Source organism: Pleurodeles waltl, chromosome 9, assembly GCF_031143425.1.
Source record: "Pleurodeles waltl isolate 20211129_DDA chromosome 9, aPleWal1.hap1.20221129, whole genome shotgun sequence".
Classification (NCBI taxonomy): domain Eukaryota; kingdom Metazoa; phylum Chordata; class Amphibia; order Caudata; family Salamandridae; genus Pleurodeles; species Pleurodeles waltl.
In genome coordinates this window covers 955,933,346-955,949,690 of record NC_090448.1, presented here as the reverse complement: position 1 = coordinate 955,949,690, position 16,345 = coordinate 955,933,346, and the positions used below count along the sequence as shown (strand labels likewise).

The 16,345-nt window shown below is 49.1% G+C and overlaps 1 long non-coding RNA gene across 1 annotated transcript in view; it reads right to left on the bottom strand.

Moving 5' to 3' along the window:
* The window catches only part of LOC138258745 (uncharacterized), a 63,512-nt gene extending 50,090 nt beyond the window's left edge, over window positions 1-13,422 (bottom strand). Inside the window, exon 1 of the long non-coding RNA XR_011198543.1 lies at window positions 13,074-13,422. This is a non-coding gene — a long non-coding RNA (uncharacterized lncRNA). The remainder of the gene's footprint in view (window positions 1-13,073) is intronic.
* Between the last annotated feature and the right edge of the window lie 2,923 nt (window positions 13,423-16,345).

The following is a 16,345-nucleotide window of genomic DNA, read 5'->3' as shown; positions in this document are numbered from 1 at the left end:
GTAAATGGTGACTTTCATCATTGCAGAAAGTTGGCAAGCTCTAGTAAGGTCTACTAGTTCCGCTACCTGCGCAGAGTAACCCCCTTGAAGCCAGGAGGCTTCCAGAACACCAGTTATTGTACATAAAGCATATCCTGCTTTCAATATTCCCAGTGCATCTCTCAAACATGAACCATCAACAAAAATAACTTGGTCATTTTCTTCCAGTCGGGTGTCTTTGATATCAGGTCTTGGCTTTGTACAAAATTCAGTCACCTGAAGACAGACGTGCTCGATGTCTTCAGCGTTCTCAATTTCAACATTTTCACTGGAAAACAAGGTTGCTGGATTCAGCGTAGTGCACCTTTTCAGCTGCACATTAGGTGATCCCAGAATTATTGTCTCGTACCTTGTAAGCCTAGCACCAGTCATGTGCTGTGTTCGGGAACGTGTCAAAAGTATCTCAACCGAGTGAGGGACCATGACTGTTAAAGTCATCACTATTCCTTCACTCTGATTTAGACTGATACCAGCTGCTGCTACGGAACGCAAGCACCCTGGCAGTGCTGCTGCGACCGGATCCAAAGTAGCTGAAAAATATGCTACTGGTCTGTTTACACCACCATGGGTTTGAGTCAAGGCAGACAAGGAACAGGCATCACGTTCATGACAAAACAATGTGAAAGGCTTTGTGTAGTCAGGCATACCTAAAGCTGGAGCCCTGCACATGCATTCCTTTAATTCAATAAAAGCATCTATCTCATCTCCTTTCAACTCTATCTCATCCAGCGCATCTTTCTGGGTCAGTTTCAGTAAAGGTTATGCTAGAGTTGAGAAATTGGGAATCCATTGGTGACAATAACTCACCATTCCCAAAAACTTTCTCACTTCTCTTCTCATCTTTGGTGGACTCATCTGAAGTACACTTGTTATTCTTTCTTTCATAATTCTTCGTGACCCTTTCTCTATTTGGTGACCCAAATATTTCACTTTCTTCTGGCAGAACTACAATTTCGAAGGGGGCACTTTGTGTCCATTCCTTCCCAAATGGTTCAATAGAGCAATGGTATCAGCTATACAGTCACTTTCTGTCTTAGATGCGATTAGCAGATCGTCAATGTATTGCACCAAGGTTGATTCAAATGGTAACTCCAATGATTCCAAATCTTTCTTTAGAATCTGATTGAAAATTTATGGTGACTCCGAAAACCCTTAAGGAATTCGACACCAACTATAGACCCTGTCCAGGAATTTGAAACAAAAGAAAAATTGGCTGTCCTCATGAAGAGGCACAGAAAAGAATGCTTGTGACAAGTCAATGACGGAGAACCACTCAGCATCACAGGGAACTTGAAACATTATCACAGCTGGATTTGGTACTACGGGACAACATTTGACTATTATGTCATTTATCTTCCTCAAATCCTGAACAATCCGGACCTTTCCACTCGGTTTTATCAGTCCCATAAATGGTGAATGGTGAGTTGGGCGACTTTCATGAGGGTGTCTTGCGCCATATGGTATTGTGGAGTCTGGGGAAAAGTTACATTGGGTTTTACGGTCACTTTCACTGGTTCTACTCCTTTGACCAATCCTACTTCTTTCCCTGTCATATCCCATACTTCTTTTCCAACTGTTTCCTGTAAATCAGCAGGAATATCTGAATCAGTGAGCATTGGATAAAGAGTAATCAGGGGATACTCTTCATCAAGAGTTTCCACTTCGTCCCCTCCTACACCGTCCTCTTCCTCCCCATCACAGTTGTCTGAATTTTAATTCCATCATTTGAGCACATAATTGAACATTCCAATTTGCACAATAGGTCTCTCCCTAACAGTGATATCAGGCTTGAGTCACACATCACAAATTTATGTGACCCTTGATAGTTACCGATCCTGAATTGCACTGGATCTGTGATTGGGTTCGTCAGGTACCTGTTTGCTACTCCCACTACTTGAACTGTTCTCCCTGAAAGTGGCAAATTTGGTACTTCAGTGCTTCTAACAGTAGAACGTGTGGCTCCTGTGTCAACCAAGAATGAAACGCAGTGACCCATAACTCTTCCTTCCACATACGGACCCTTTTGATCAACTTCCAAGGATGCTGCAAGCATACAATTTCTCTCCTCATCTGAACTTTCACTCTCCCATACATCGTTTATTCCATTCTCACTATGTAATGGGAATTGGTGTACTGTGTCACTTTGGTTCATCCCTTGACCCGTGACCTGTTGAGGAAGCATTACCTGTTGCTGATTCATTGGTGCTAAGGGTGTTTGCATTTGCTGATTAGGTACCATGGGAAACTGCTGTTGCATTGGCTGTAACTGCGCCATTTGCGCACGGGGCATTTGCATCTGCTGCAGTTGTACGGGTTGTAAACCCTGCATCTGATTTACATTATTCTGAAAATTTGGGTTTGGACCTCTCAATTTCGGTCCTCTCATATTCTGAAATGCATTGACATCATTGTTTTGCTGACCTACACCTTCCTGCACCATCATTGGGCACTCCCGTTTCCAATGCCCGACGATTCCGCACGTATGACATGGCATCACATTCTTGATTGCCTGTATACCATTTGGAATCCTAACAGTATTTATGTCAGGACCATTATTCACAAAACCTCCTCGACCTCTGCCTCTCATCTGCGGCTGAAACATAGCATTTCCCTGCTGTTGCTGCTGCGGCATCTGTTGTTGAAAACCTTGCAAACCTTTCAAACCTGTCTGAGCTGCTCTAAGCTGCATCACCATCACCTTTTCTTTCAACCTTTTCTGTTTTGTCTCAATCTCATCACTGCAGTATTTTGCATAGTTCAACACTTCATCGATCGATTTGGACTGCCAACAAATCAAATGCATTTTAATCATCTGACTGACCTCGGGTCTCAGCCCTTCCACAAAATGGAGCATGTCCTTTGCCTCAATCGTTTCCGTGCCACTGTAATTTTTAAACGCTTTCAACAATCTTTCATAGTATGCATGTATCGACTCTTTAGCCTCTTGTGCTGTTCTGTCGATCCTTTGCCAATCCACATTTTTCGACGCAACCTTGGTCTTCAAGTGCTCAATCACCTTATGGTATAAACTCATTACCGTTGGTGATGGCGCACCTGTGTCCCTATCTCTTTCCGGTTCGCTCGTCGGCCAACCTTCAGCCCTTTTACAGTCTTCCCACAAATCTGCCCGAACTACAATTTCAAATAAGGTATTCAGGTCTTCCCAGAGACATTTTGCGAGTTTCACAAATCTATCCATTTGTTGGTACCATTCGATCGGTTTCTCTCTCAATTTAGGGAAATCATCTGTGAAGGATTGAATATCACACCTGTGCCATGGTACATGTACAAGTTTTCCCCCTGCTGTTTCTCTCATTGGCAACATGGTTATCAGGTCGTCATTTTGTTGTGCCTTTTCGTTCCGATCTGGGGTACTTTCCTTCTTTTTGTCCTTTTTCTTAACCCACCTGCTTTCCCACTTATCTAGAGATCTCCAGACCTGCGCACTCTGCAGTATCTCCTTAAGGTGCGTTTTCATCCCTGCCGATCTCATGTGTTCAAAATCTTTTGTCTCAAAGTCTAGCCTGTAACTTCTGCTCAAATGTTTAGTCTTACCTATGTCAATCTCGTTTCTGTCTGCAATTTCTTGTAACTTCTTATGTATGCTGCTCACTTCTCTTGTAATCCTAGGGCACATGTATCTCAGCTCTTCTTCTGTGAATGATTCTAACATGTTCAGACCCATAGTTCCCTCCACTAGTTCATCTGCCTCCATGCCCAATCTTATTCTATTCAGGTATTCCTCTCCCTTCCCACTACAGGGAACCCAGGATAACCCACCCCCCCAAGAAGAACAGGGACCTGGGGGCAGTGGTAGTGGGCACACGGTCCAGGGGACGGAGGCACAGGAACACAGGGGAACTGGGAGGGCTGCTGTGCGACAGGGGGCGGACAGGCCAAGGGAACCCACCCTCCACGAGGCCCTCTCCTCCATCATGGGAGCATACCACCACTCCCAGGAGACGATGGCTACAGTCCTGGCCAAGTTTCAGGAGACCCAGCGCCTGCAGGATGAACAGTATTTGGGCTTCAGGGAGGAGCTCAGATCCATTAGCTCCGCCCTGGGCACCATCGTAGGGGTGCTGAAGGACACACAAAAGACCATGAGGGACACCATGGCACTCCAAGGGGCCCCTGACACTAGCATGGATGATGAACTGCCCACCACCTCCGCCGGCGCTAGTGGACAGGAGGCATTGCCACAGGACCACCACACCAGCACCCAACCCCCTGCAGATGGAGAACCACCCCGCAAGCGGTCCCTGAGATCCAGGAACAGGACAGAGCAAGATGGCAAGCCCCTGCCAGGAAATGAGACCACCCTGATTGTCCTCCCACTGTCCCACTTTGTTACCCTGTCCATACTGAAACTGCCCATGCTCCACTTCCTATGCCCATATGGGCAGTGCACCTGTGTGACCAATAGACTGGACTCTGCCATGGACATTCCTCCACCGTCCCCCATCACCATTTTACAACCCCCCTCCATTTTTTAGCACTTAAATAAACACCCTTGAAGAACAAAACAATCTGGAGTCAGTCTGTGATTTGGTAAATTGCTATTATCAATGACAGTGTCAAAATGCGTTTTCAATTGTAAAGCCAACATACCTATGACACAAATCACAGGTCCATGAAGGATGCAAGCAGATGACACACGTTGGTAACCACACCTGTGAAACCGTAATGGAAAGGTACAACTCAGTTACCAAATACTGCTACTAAATTGCAGACAGGATAGAGGTAGAAGTGTGAAAGTGAATGTAATAGTAAAATAAAATGTTCTCACATGTGTGTCACTGGAAATATTGCTGTATGACTGACTCCCTGTTGTCTTTGTCTTCTTCCTCAGCTTCCTCCTCATCACTGTCCACAGGCTCCACAGCTGCCACAACACCGCCATCTGGACCATCCTCCTGCAGAAAAGGCACCTGGCGTCGCAAAGCAAGATTGTGAAGCATCGGGCAGGCGATGATGATCTGGCACACCTTCCTCGGTGAGTAGAATAGGGACCCACCTGTCATATGGAGGCACCTGAACCTGGCCTTCAGGAGGCCGAAGGTGCGTTCGATCACCCTCCTAGCCCACCCATGGGCCTCATTGTAGCGTTCCTCTGCCCTGGTCCTGGGATTCCTCACTGGGGTCAATAGCCATGACAGGTTAGTGTAACCAGAGTCCCCTAATAGCCACACAGGGTGCCTCTGGAGTTGACCCATCACATACGGGATACTGCTATTCCGCAGGATGTAGGCGTCATGCACAGAGCCAGTGAACATAGCATTTACCTGCGAGATGTACTGGTCCGCCAAACATACCATCTGTACATTCATGGAATGATAACTCTTCCGGTTCCTGTATACCTGTTCACTCCTGTGGGGGGGGGGACCAGAGCTACATGGGTCCCATCAATAGCACCTATGATGTTGGGGATATGTCCAGGAGCATAGAAGTCACCTTTAACTGTTGCCATATCCTCCACCTGAGGGAAAACGATGTAGCTCCTTACGTGTTTCAGCAGGGCAGACAACACTCTGCACAACACGTTGTAAAACATAGGCTGGGACATCCCTGATGCCATGGCTACTGTTGTCTGAAATGACCCACTTGCAAGGAAATAGAGCACTGATAGCACCTGCAAGTCAGGGGGGAGTCCAGTGGGATGGCGGATTGGTGACATCAGGTCTGGCTCCAACTGGGTACATAGTTCCTGGATAGTGGCACGGTCAAACCTGTAGGTGATGATCAAATGTCGCTCTTCCATTGTCAACAGGTCCACCAGCGGTCGGTACACCGGAGGATTCCGCCATCTTCTCAAATGTCCCAGCTGATGGTGCCTAGGAAGGACAACAGCGACCACAGAGTCAACAAATTCCCAGGTATGTACCCACAGATACACAGAACACAACACAAAACACAAAACTGTTCCTGTATGTGTGTTGACTGTAGGCCTAGGAATGTGTGACACAGTAGTAAATGAAGCCATGTGGGCCAATGAAATGGCAGCTGCTTGACCTCCAAAGTGGGACAATGGGATGTGAGGTATCTGCGCTGGCGTTGTACACCGTCGCGGTAGGCGGTCGTAGACCGCGACGCAATGCTGCATTGGTTAACATTGGACCCTATGGGTCCCAGGAGCCAATGATGAAGTGCGCCGGCTGTGATGACACGCACCGCTGCAGACGTCACCGCCGCGGACGTCACTGCCATTTTCTATCTGTTCAATCATTCGATACCTGATCTTCGACAGGAGAGGACCTAAAATGCACGTGCTGCTGTGACCTCGGTCTGGAAGAGACAATGGCTGCTGCATCTGGGGAAAGGGCCCCTGCCTTCACTGCTCAGGAGTTGGAGAAGCTCGTGGATGGGGTCCTCCCCCAGTACACGCTACTCTACGGTCCTCCAGACCAACAGTTAAGTACACAGGGAGCACGTTGTATGGGCTATGCCTGGGTGGAGAGGGCTGGATGTGAGTTGGAAGGGGGCAGAGTTCAGGGAACATGAAGGAGTGTGAATGCATGTGCCACATGGCAAGGGTAGGGATGGGGCCACTCACATCGACGGTGCAGTTGGTAATGACTTCTCTTCTTCCCCTATGCATGTCATATAGGTCAGCACCCACCAGAAGAAGGACATTTGGCGTGCCATCGCCAAGGACGTCCGGACCCTGGGGGTCCACCAGAGACGGGGCACCCACTGCCAGAAAATATGGGAGGACATTCGCCGCTGGAGCAAGAAGACGGCGGAGGCTCAGCTGGGGATGGCCTCCCAATGTTGGAGTGGTGCCCGTCGCACCATGACCCCCCTGATGTTCCGGATCCTGGCAGTGGCCTACCCTGAGTTGGATGGGCGCTTATGGGCATCACAGCAGACAAAAGGGGGTGAGTACAACATCATTCAGCGGACTTTGCACGCAGCGGAGGGGTGTGGGTGGGGGAGGAGGTGTGTGGGTTTCCCTAGGCCAGGGCGAGTTACGTAGGCTAGGCCCCTCCGTAATGCAGGCCATGTGTCACTCCACCCCACCTCAGTAGAGTGCCAAGTACAGGTCTACATGCCTCTGTGGCATCTATGTGTGCAGATGTCCACCATAGCCATGTAGGCCAGATCCCAGGAATTGCATCTGTAGAGGCCAAGAGCACGGCGTAGTGCAGGGGGCTGCTGTGTCTGTATTGTCCGCCAATGGTAGTGGTAAGCCATGCACTCAACCTGTCTTTCTTCTGTCGTTTCCCCCCCTTTTCTGCTCTCCCTGTTCTTTTGTGCATCAGCACCATCAGGCGGAGGTACAGTGGCACCGGAGCACGAGGGAGCTGCATCCCACATGGCCATGGAGGGCCACACCACAGAATCTGAATACACCAGTGGGACGGAGGGCGAGGGGAGCTTCACGTCGGTCACAGGATCACCAAACAGCAACATGGACTCGTCCGCTGATGGGGGCTCCCTTGTGGTGGCGGCACCATCTGTGCCCCCCACTTCTACAGGTACAGCCGCCACCTACCCTACCAGCACCGCCCTCCCAGCAGCCCCTCAGCGTTGGCCCCGTGCCCGTTCACCCAGGAGAGTGGGCATCACCTTCGCCCCAGGCACCTCAGCCCCTGTCACCCCTGCTGCCCTTCGGTGAGGAGGCCATTGACCTCCTCAGGTCACTCACTGTTGGGCAGGCTAACATTGTGAATGCCATCCAGGGTGTAGAAAGGGAGTTGCAACACGGTAATGCATTCCTGGGGGCATTCATTCTGGTCAGGCTGCCCTTCATCGAACCCTGCAATCTCTGGCCTCAGCACTGATGGCAGCCATTGTCCCGGTCTCTAGCCTCCCCCATCCAACTTCCTCTACCCAGACCCAATCCCCTGTACCCCAGCCTATCCCAAGCACACCATCAGACAAGTATGCATACACCTCAACACACACAAGTAGCTCAGGCAAACATAAGCACCACACAACCCACAGGCACTCACACAAGCATCACCCGCATACAGACACAGCAACATCCACTGCCTCCACTGTGTCCCCCTCCTCGTTGTCTCCCTCCTCCCTCCCAGTGTCGTCTACACACTCACCTGCATGCACTACATCTACAGGCACTAGGACTCGCACCAGAACACCCAGAACCACACCCCGCTCACCTGCACTCACCACCCCCACTACCATTTACACGTCCCCTGTGTCCACTCCCAGTGTGTCTGTGACGCCCCCTCCCAAAGTACACAAACGTGGCCACTCACACACCCAACATCCATCCACCTCACGACAGCCTCCAGTACCTGCACCTGCACTCAAATCACCTAAAGTTGCACCTCCTACAACCACCTCCTCTTCCTCCACTCCCAGATCCCCTCCAGCTACTCATCCCAGTCTTCGTCAGCAACTACTCCTCAGCAACGTTGACCTCTTTACCCCCACCACCACCCCTCCAATTAATAGGTCCCGTAGTAGCACCTCAGCCAAAAAAGTCCAGTACCAGTGGTGCGTGTCAAAGGTGTGTGGAGTGCACCGGCCACCAGGGCAGCCAGTGTGACACGGAGCCAAAGCACTGCCAGTCCACCCCCTGTAAAGCACCTCAAGTTGGAAAGTGGCCGACGGGACAGGGTGAGGACTCCTGGCGGAAAACCTGCTCACAAGGGTCCCAGGGGGAGTGCCGAGTCAGCTGTGACTCCTCCAAAGGTGGTGAAGGGCCAGAGGAAGTCTGCACAGTCTGGGAAGAGCAGCATGGCGGAGAAGGGCGCCATCCTCCCCGGCGGCCGGGACGCTACCGCCAGCACTGTTGTCACTGGTCCTGAGACCATCTCCAGAGTCATTGCCCAGGAGGGCAGTACAATCGTCACTGGTCCTGAGACCACCGCCGGAGTCAGTGCCCAGGAGGGCAGCAGTATTGTCACTGGTCAGGAAACCACCGCCGGAGTCAGTGCCCAGGAGGGCAGCAGTATCGTCACTGGTCAGGAGACCACCGCCGGAGTCAGTGCCCAGGAGGGCAGCAGTATCGTCACTGGTCAGGAGACCACAGCCAGAGTCAGTGCCCAGGAGGGCAGCAGTATCGTCACTGGTCAGGAGACCACCGCTGGAGTCAGTGCCCAGGAGGACCCCGGCAGCCACAGCCCCGCTGGGCAATGAGGGACCGTCATGCCACACACCAATGCACAGGTCAGAGACCGCCATGGCAAAGCACCGCTGAACAGGGAAAATACTGCCATGGTGAAGACCGCTGAACAGGGCAAAGCACCGCTCAACAGGTCAGAGACCGCCATGGCAAAGTACCGCTGAGCAGGGCAAAGCACCGCTGAACAGGGCAAAGCACCGCTGAACAGGGAAAACACCGCCATGGTGAAGACCGCTGAACAGGGCAAAGCACCGCTCAACAGGTCAGAGACCGCCATGGCATAGCATCCGCTGAACAGGGCAAAGCACCGCTGAACAGGGCAAAGCACCGATGAACAGGGCAAAGCACTGCTCAACAGGGCAAAGCACCGCTGAACTGGGCAAAGCACCGCTCTACAGGGCAAAGACCGACATGCCAAAGCACCGCTGGACAGGGAAAAAACTGCCACATCAAGCATCGTTATCCCATGTGCAGCTGGGACAGTGACGGAACAGGAACTGTCACGGGGAACCTGATGCAGTCTGGGCACCATTCCCCCTCCAGAACCAGTGGAGACTGTTATCCACTTGAGAGACTGTGGCTTTGCACTCCCCAGGATGGAAGAGTGGGCAAGCCACCCACTGTAGAGACTTGAGAGTCTGTGGCTTTGCACTCCCCAGGATGGAAGAGTGGGCAAGCCACCCACTGTAGAGACTTGAGAGACTGTGGCTTTGCACTCCCCAGGATGGAAGAGTGGGCAAGCCACCCACTGTAGAGACTTGAGAGACTGTGGCTTTGCACTCCCCAGGATGGAACAGTGGGCAACCCACCCACTGTAGAGACTTGAGAGACCGTGGCTTTGCACTCCCCAGGATGGTACAGTGGGCAACCCACCCACTGTAGAGACTTGAGAGACTGTGGCTTTGCACTCCCCAGGATGGAACAGTTGGCAACCCACCCACTGTAGAGTCTTGAGAGACTGTGGCTTTGCACTCCCCAGGATACATCAACGGGCATGGAGCCCCGTCGTGGATCTGGCGTGGTGCTGTAATCTGGCTGAGGTGCTCCCCCCCCCTTCCCTTCCCCCTGAGGTGCCTGTTGTATTTCTATCTGATGCCCCTGCAGTGTTCTCTCCGTTTGTGGACAGGTATCTAGTGTGGGCCTCGCCCATGTATTTTGGGCCCAGTGGTGCACGGACATTGATATGTGCATACCTGCACTACTTCTCGTAATGTATAAAATTTGGAATGTGTATATATATCTGTATATATTTGGTTACTGTTATTTGATACATTACAATGGTTGAACTGATTTCCTTTTGTCTTTGCATTCTTCCGGGGGTGTTGTGGGTTGTTACTGTGATGTTTGGAAATGCATTGGTGTGTGTGTTGTAATGTGCGAGTGTGGGGGTGGGGATGGTGGTGTTGCTTGTGTGTCCCCCTGACTTTTGCCTCCCCTATGTCGTAGGTGCAGTACTCACCGTTGTCTTCGGCGCCGCTGTTGCTGGTGTTCGTAGTGGAGCAGGAAGACAATGGCAGGGAGTATTTGTAGTTCCGGCTCCATGGTGTCTTCCTTCCTCGTGACGTGTATTAAGGTGAGCGTTTTCCCATTGCAAAAGCTGTTTCCGCCGTGTTTTTATCCACGGTGAATCCGCCCCGGAAAAGGTGGCGGATTGGCGGGTTGTGAGACTGTGGGCGGTACATTGTCTTCCGTCTGTCTGTTGGCGGTGACCGCCGCGCTGCTTGTCTATACCGCCGTGGCGGTCGGAGTGTTAAAGTGGCTGTCTATGTTGGCGGTTTCTGCCACGGTCATAATTCCCTTTTTTTGTCCGCGGGCCTGTTTGCGATATTACCGCAGCTTTAACACCGTCCGCCAGGGTTGTAATTTCTAACACTCTTCATTTACATTTTCCATAAACATAAGTTCTGGTCATGACTTCCATCACACTAGTTTTTGGTGTTACAATTTTTTACATACAGTCACCATATAACTCAAGAAAACTCTGGAAGGGGGTAGTTGGTGTTGTAACTCCATTCTCTTAATCCCCAAATGAAAAACTGAGCTAACATACTCTACCATGAAGAAGTGCATCTACACAATCACAGGAAGAAACGCTATGCATCGCACTACTTATCGCGCAATACTTCTTACATAGGCCACAATGTTTTAGTCAGACACAGCAATAACATGTATAAAGCACCAGTATTTGGTGCATAATTGCTCTTCCCCCAGTTGCACACTTAGGATGCAGCGAACTGCCCTGGCACCACTCTGGTAACTCACGCATGATACTAAAAATATTCCTCTCTAGGGAACACTACAGTTCAACATTCATCCAAACATGCAAACAGCCTCCCTGCTTGTAGCGTTGTACGTGTCAGCTCATGCACTTCAGCGTCTTGTCAGGGATATGAAGCGCAGGATAAATGTAAAAATACAGTTTCAACCCAGTCCCTCCATGGTAACTGAAAACAATTAAGTTTTTCAGTGCGTGCTCTAAAAGTGCTTTCGAAGTCAGAGTGCGGGATAATGTGCAGCAGAGAATTGTTTGCTTTTCCCTGCTATCACTAAGAGTTGCCCTGGTAGTCCTGAATCGCGATGGGAATGCTAATACTGTCCTGAAGGCACTGCTGAGTGGTGCTGGACCCGGTGCATGGAGCATGAAGTACCGATTGTTCGCAATATGTACACGCCCCCACCACCCTTGCTTCCCTTGGAGGGAGTTATCCTTCACAGCTCCGTTGCTAACACATGGGAGAGGTGTTTGCAGATGATGAAAACATGAGTGCTGCCACCTCCCCCACAGAGAAAGGTTACCAGGCCTGGGGCAACAGCGGGCCTCCTTCACGTTTTTCTGTATGCACGTGTATGTGCCTCATGCCTTCTTTTGTAATGCAAGTAAGATGTATAATTCGCATAATTATCACACAAATTATGGAATTTTATTTTGAACACAATTCTCAATTTTACTGGGGTTCTGTCTTTTACACTCTGTATATAATCGTGGATCGTGGCCCCCAAACCTTAAGAGTGCTCCATCATCTTTGGTTAGGTTCGTGCTACACCAATACCCACATACCGCATGCACTTACATTAGGATGATTATTGACGTCATTTAGAGTTGGTGGACTGGGAATCGTGCCTTAAATAAAGTTTGGGGAACCGCATTGTTTTTGGACAGCAGAACCTCAGATGGCTCCACTGTTGGAATCCTATGGCCAGGTGATCTTTCTCCCATAGGGACGTCAATAGTGATGATCATCCTGCTCTATTGAGGGAGAAGTGACCATCACAACATTTCCCTGCTGGTATCACCATGCAAGGCACCGGGCCATTGCCTTTTTTGTTTTTCAAACACAAACTCCAGATTTAAGAGTTTATTCTTGAAAAACAGATGTTCAGAGTTTCAGGAAAAAACCCGGAGTCCACTTGGCAACAACTTCTGATTCTGGAGCAACTTCTACACTGCTACACTGCTACACTGCTAGTTGATCTGAAGGCTTAGAGATACCTGCAAGCAATGCAGGATCTGTAAACACGGAGGCAGTAGTGGAGAATGTTTACCCATCTTCAAGGAGCTATCTCAAACGTCATGGAGGCCAGAGCTGACTATTTGAGAAATGATAGGGAGGTGGATGGTTTGTCTACATGCAACTGAGTAGACCTCCTATTCTGCACATACGCCCTTGCACTTTGCCAGCTACAATATAGGAATTACCAGGTAATATATGTTTTGCTGTTAATGTCATTGAATTCTGGGTATGATCATATTAAGAATCGGATACCAGGTATTGCAAACATCAGATGTGCAGTACATGTTTACCCTTGTTCAGTTTTCTGTGCGCACTGGTGTCTCTAGCACCAAGGAGACCTATAGTATCTGATTAGCTCTATTTCTGCAGTTATGTTCTATAAATCCTTTTTAGATAGCACTTAAAACGAACTACAAAACGTACCTTACCGTGAATTCTGTTACGGAGTTTGATACAATTCTGTTCTAATAGACTTTGGATATCTTCTGTTGGGCCGGGCAGTAGTTTCTGTCTCTTTGCTTCCAGCTTGCCAACCTGATGCAGTGATACCGCGGCTTGCCACGTGCAGTTGTTTTCTGGATGCTTTTAGATCATCAGCTGGGTTGTTAAAGTAAAAACTGCAGCGTGTTTTTTTCCGCCCTCAAGCAGAAGGGCTCGTCAGGCAAATATCTTAAGAATGAAACAGGCTGTTCAAGAATTGCAATACGAGGTTCAAACACGTGAAGTGAAAACCGTGTGTTGACATGCTGGTGCTCTTAGCTTTTCCTGCTGAGAGAACATTCAGGCTCCGGAAGTAGATCTGTTGTTGCTTGAGAGTCCTTGGATGTGAGAGAGAAAATACTGCTGGTGAGGAACGCCCTTTTGATCACGCAAAGGCTATGGAAAGCGCTATTTAAATAAACATACATTACTGCCGGGTGCTAGAACCTTCGACTCTTTTGTGGCACAGTGCCATCTTCATTGTATGTACAGACATGAGCGATGGCCACACACCTTTCCGATCTTTAAAATGTGTTTGTGCCTTGGCGATCTCAATGTTTCTGATTGACAGCAAAATTTCACAAAATTGTACCAAAAAGTCAACTACACCAATTGGTACACCATCAATTTGATTGAGGTTTAGCAATGCAGTTCTGCACTAGTGTTGACAAGACAGAGTGCTACTAAAGAGAACAAAGGGAAGAAGAGAACCATGTGTAAACACTGCCCAAAGCCCACTTAATTGCAGTCGGCAAAACCATGGCCCAGTAATTTTCATTAATCCCAGAGCCATCTTCCTCGACCCATTTCTTACCACACAAGGAATTTTGCCACCATAATAGGCCTTCCTTTCTCTCTCACAAACATGCTATACAGAAATCTATGTGTATATATATATATATATATATATATATATATATATAATTTAATAAATATATGTATATACCAAACACAAATACTGCAAAACGTGACTACTGCCGCGTGCTGGGGCCAGTGCCTGGCCACGGGTGCACTCCAGTGAGAAAATGATTTACAGCAGCCCACAAAAGAGGTCCAAAGCCAGCACTCCAGTAGCGGTCACCACTAGGTAGTATTAGTTAGGATCTAGTTTCTATATAAAAAGTGTTTTTTTACTTGCCTATTTCTTTGGCATCACTTGACGAATCTTCACAAAAGTTTCCAAACAAATTTGCCAGTCACGTCAGCTGCTATGTGGAAAGTTTCTGGGTGATTTGTCTGGGGGGGTGGGGGGAGCAAGAAATGGAGGAGGTCCCAAAACACATTTTCCCCATTCATTTTTTCAGAACGATTTTGCACAGCAATAGCACTGGAAATACTGGACAGAATTACACTAAATTTGGCAGAAAGGTAGGCCCTGGTCCAGAAGGTGACCTTTCTTTGATTTGGTGGAAGTTTGTTCAGTAGTTTTAGAGAAGTGAAAGAAAATCCAAATTTGTATATCTAGGGACACGAAGGATTCACGACCCCTCCCGATCTCGTGCTGAGATCTGATTGGCTGCAAGGAAGCTGTTGAAGTGTTGGCAGCCATCTTGGATCTTGGCTGAAGCCTCGTCCCTGAAAAAAAAGAATAAAAAATACAGAAGGGGCCAGAGTACGAACACCCTGACCTCTTAGCTCTGGTGCTGGGGTCCCAAAGGTACGGGGTCACAAATCTGTGGTAAATGTTTTTAAAAAAAACAAGCGCTGGCTCTCCTGCTTGTTTTTAAATAAGCCTTCGGGTGGCAGGTCCCGGGGGCACTTTTTTGTTTTTAATAGGGAGGGGCTCCTGGACCCCCACCCCCCACAGCCCGGGAACCACCATCTCCCCAGGACGAATAATGTAATATGAGTGGGTGGGCAGTGGGGCCCCCGTACCCCGGGGACCACTACCCCTGGGACAAAATATGTTTTTCTAACGTGGGAGAGGCCCGAAGGCCTCCCCCACAGCCCAGGGGACCACCACCTCCATGGGGCAAATGATGTACTATCAGCAGGTGGGCAGTGAGGCCCCAGTGCCCAGGGAACCACCACCCCAGGGGCAAAAATGTTTTTTTAATGTTGAGAAGGCCCAAGCCCCAGGTACCACCAACCCGCAAGGCAAATAATGTAATATGAGCATGTGGCTACAACTAAATAATGCCCGTTTTGGACCCTCAAGCTCTGGGGACCACTGCCTCCCTGGGGCTTCTTTAACTATAGAGGTGGGCAGCGCGGCCTCCCTCATGGAGCCACTGATGGCACTTGGGACTTCCACCCCCTAGGGCCAGGTCCTGCTTGTACCAGGATGCCAACCCCAGAGAGATAACTGTCTGCTGTGGCTTAGCTGCAGCTTTGAAGCTGAAAAACAGCAAACATTCAGTTTTCAGACAACGGGACCTGTCAACAGGTCCCACTGTCTGAAAGCAGACCTTTCCTCTCTGTTCCCTGCACAGAGATATGTGTGCAGAGAACAGAGATGAAAGGTTTCCTTCAGCAAGCATTGAGCTGCTGTTAAAACAGCTCCTTGCTTGCTGAAGCAATGGTAGTGCGGAGGAGGCCTTGAGGTTTCCCCCGCAGTGCCAGATAGGTTGTAAAGGGCATTTTGTTAAATAAAAATTAAACCAAAAAACATGTTGGGACCACGGAGGAGCCCTTAAGGGCTCCCTCATGGTACCAGATAGCCCATAAAAGGAAAAGAAGGAAAGTACACATACAAAACAAATAACTAAATGTGAAGGTCACAGATCTTCACACTGAGCATTCAGGGTTCTAGTCCAGCCGAACTTGTTTCCATGTTTTTTTTTTAAAGTAAAAATGTTTAAGGGACATTGAAAGGTGATTTTTCTTTTTAAAATGACAAATACATTTTTCTTCTTAAATTGTGTGGAAATATCTGATTCTAACTATATCATACATAAAAGCCTTAAAAAGTCTCTCTCTCCCTCTCACTCTCTTTCTTTCTCTCTCTCTCCCTTTCAATCTCTTTCTCCCACTCACACACCCACCCAGACACTTATGCACCCACTCACAAATCTATTCAGATACTCACGCACCCATTCACAGACCCACTCAGACAGTTACGCACCTACTCACAGACCCACTCAGACTGCCACACACCCACTCATAGACCCACTGACTCCTTCATGCAACCACTCACAGACCTGCGTAGACACTGATGCACCCACTAAAACACTGAAGTACGCACTCTCACACCCAGGCAGATAAACTGGCAGCCACTCTC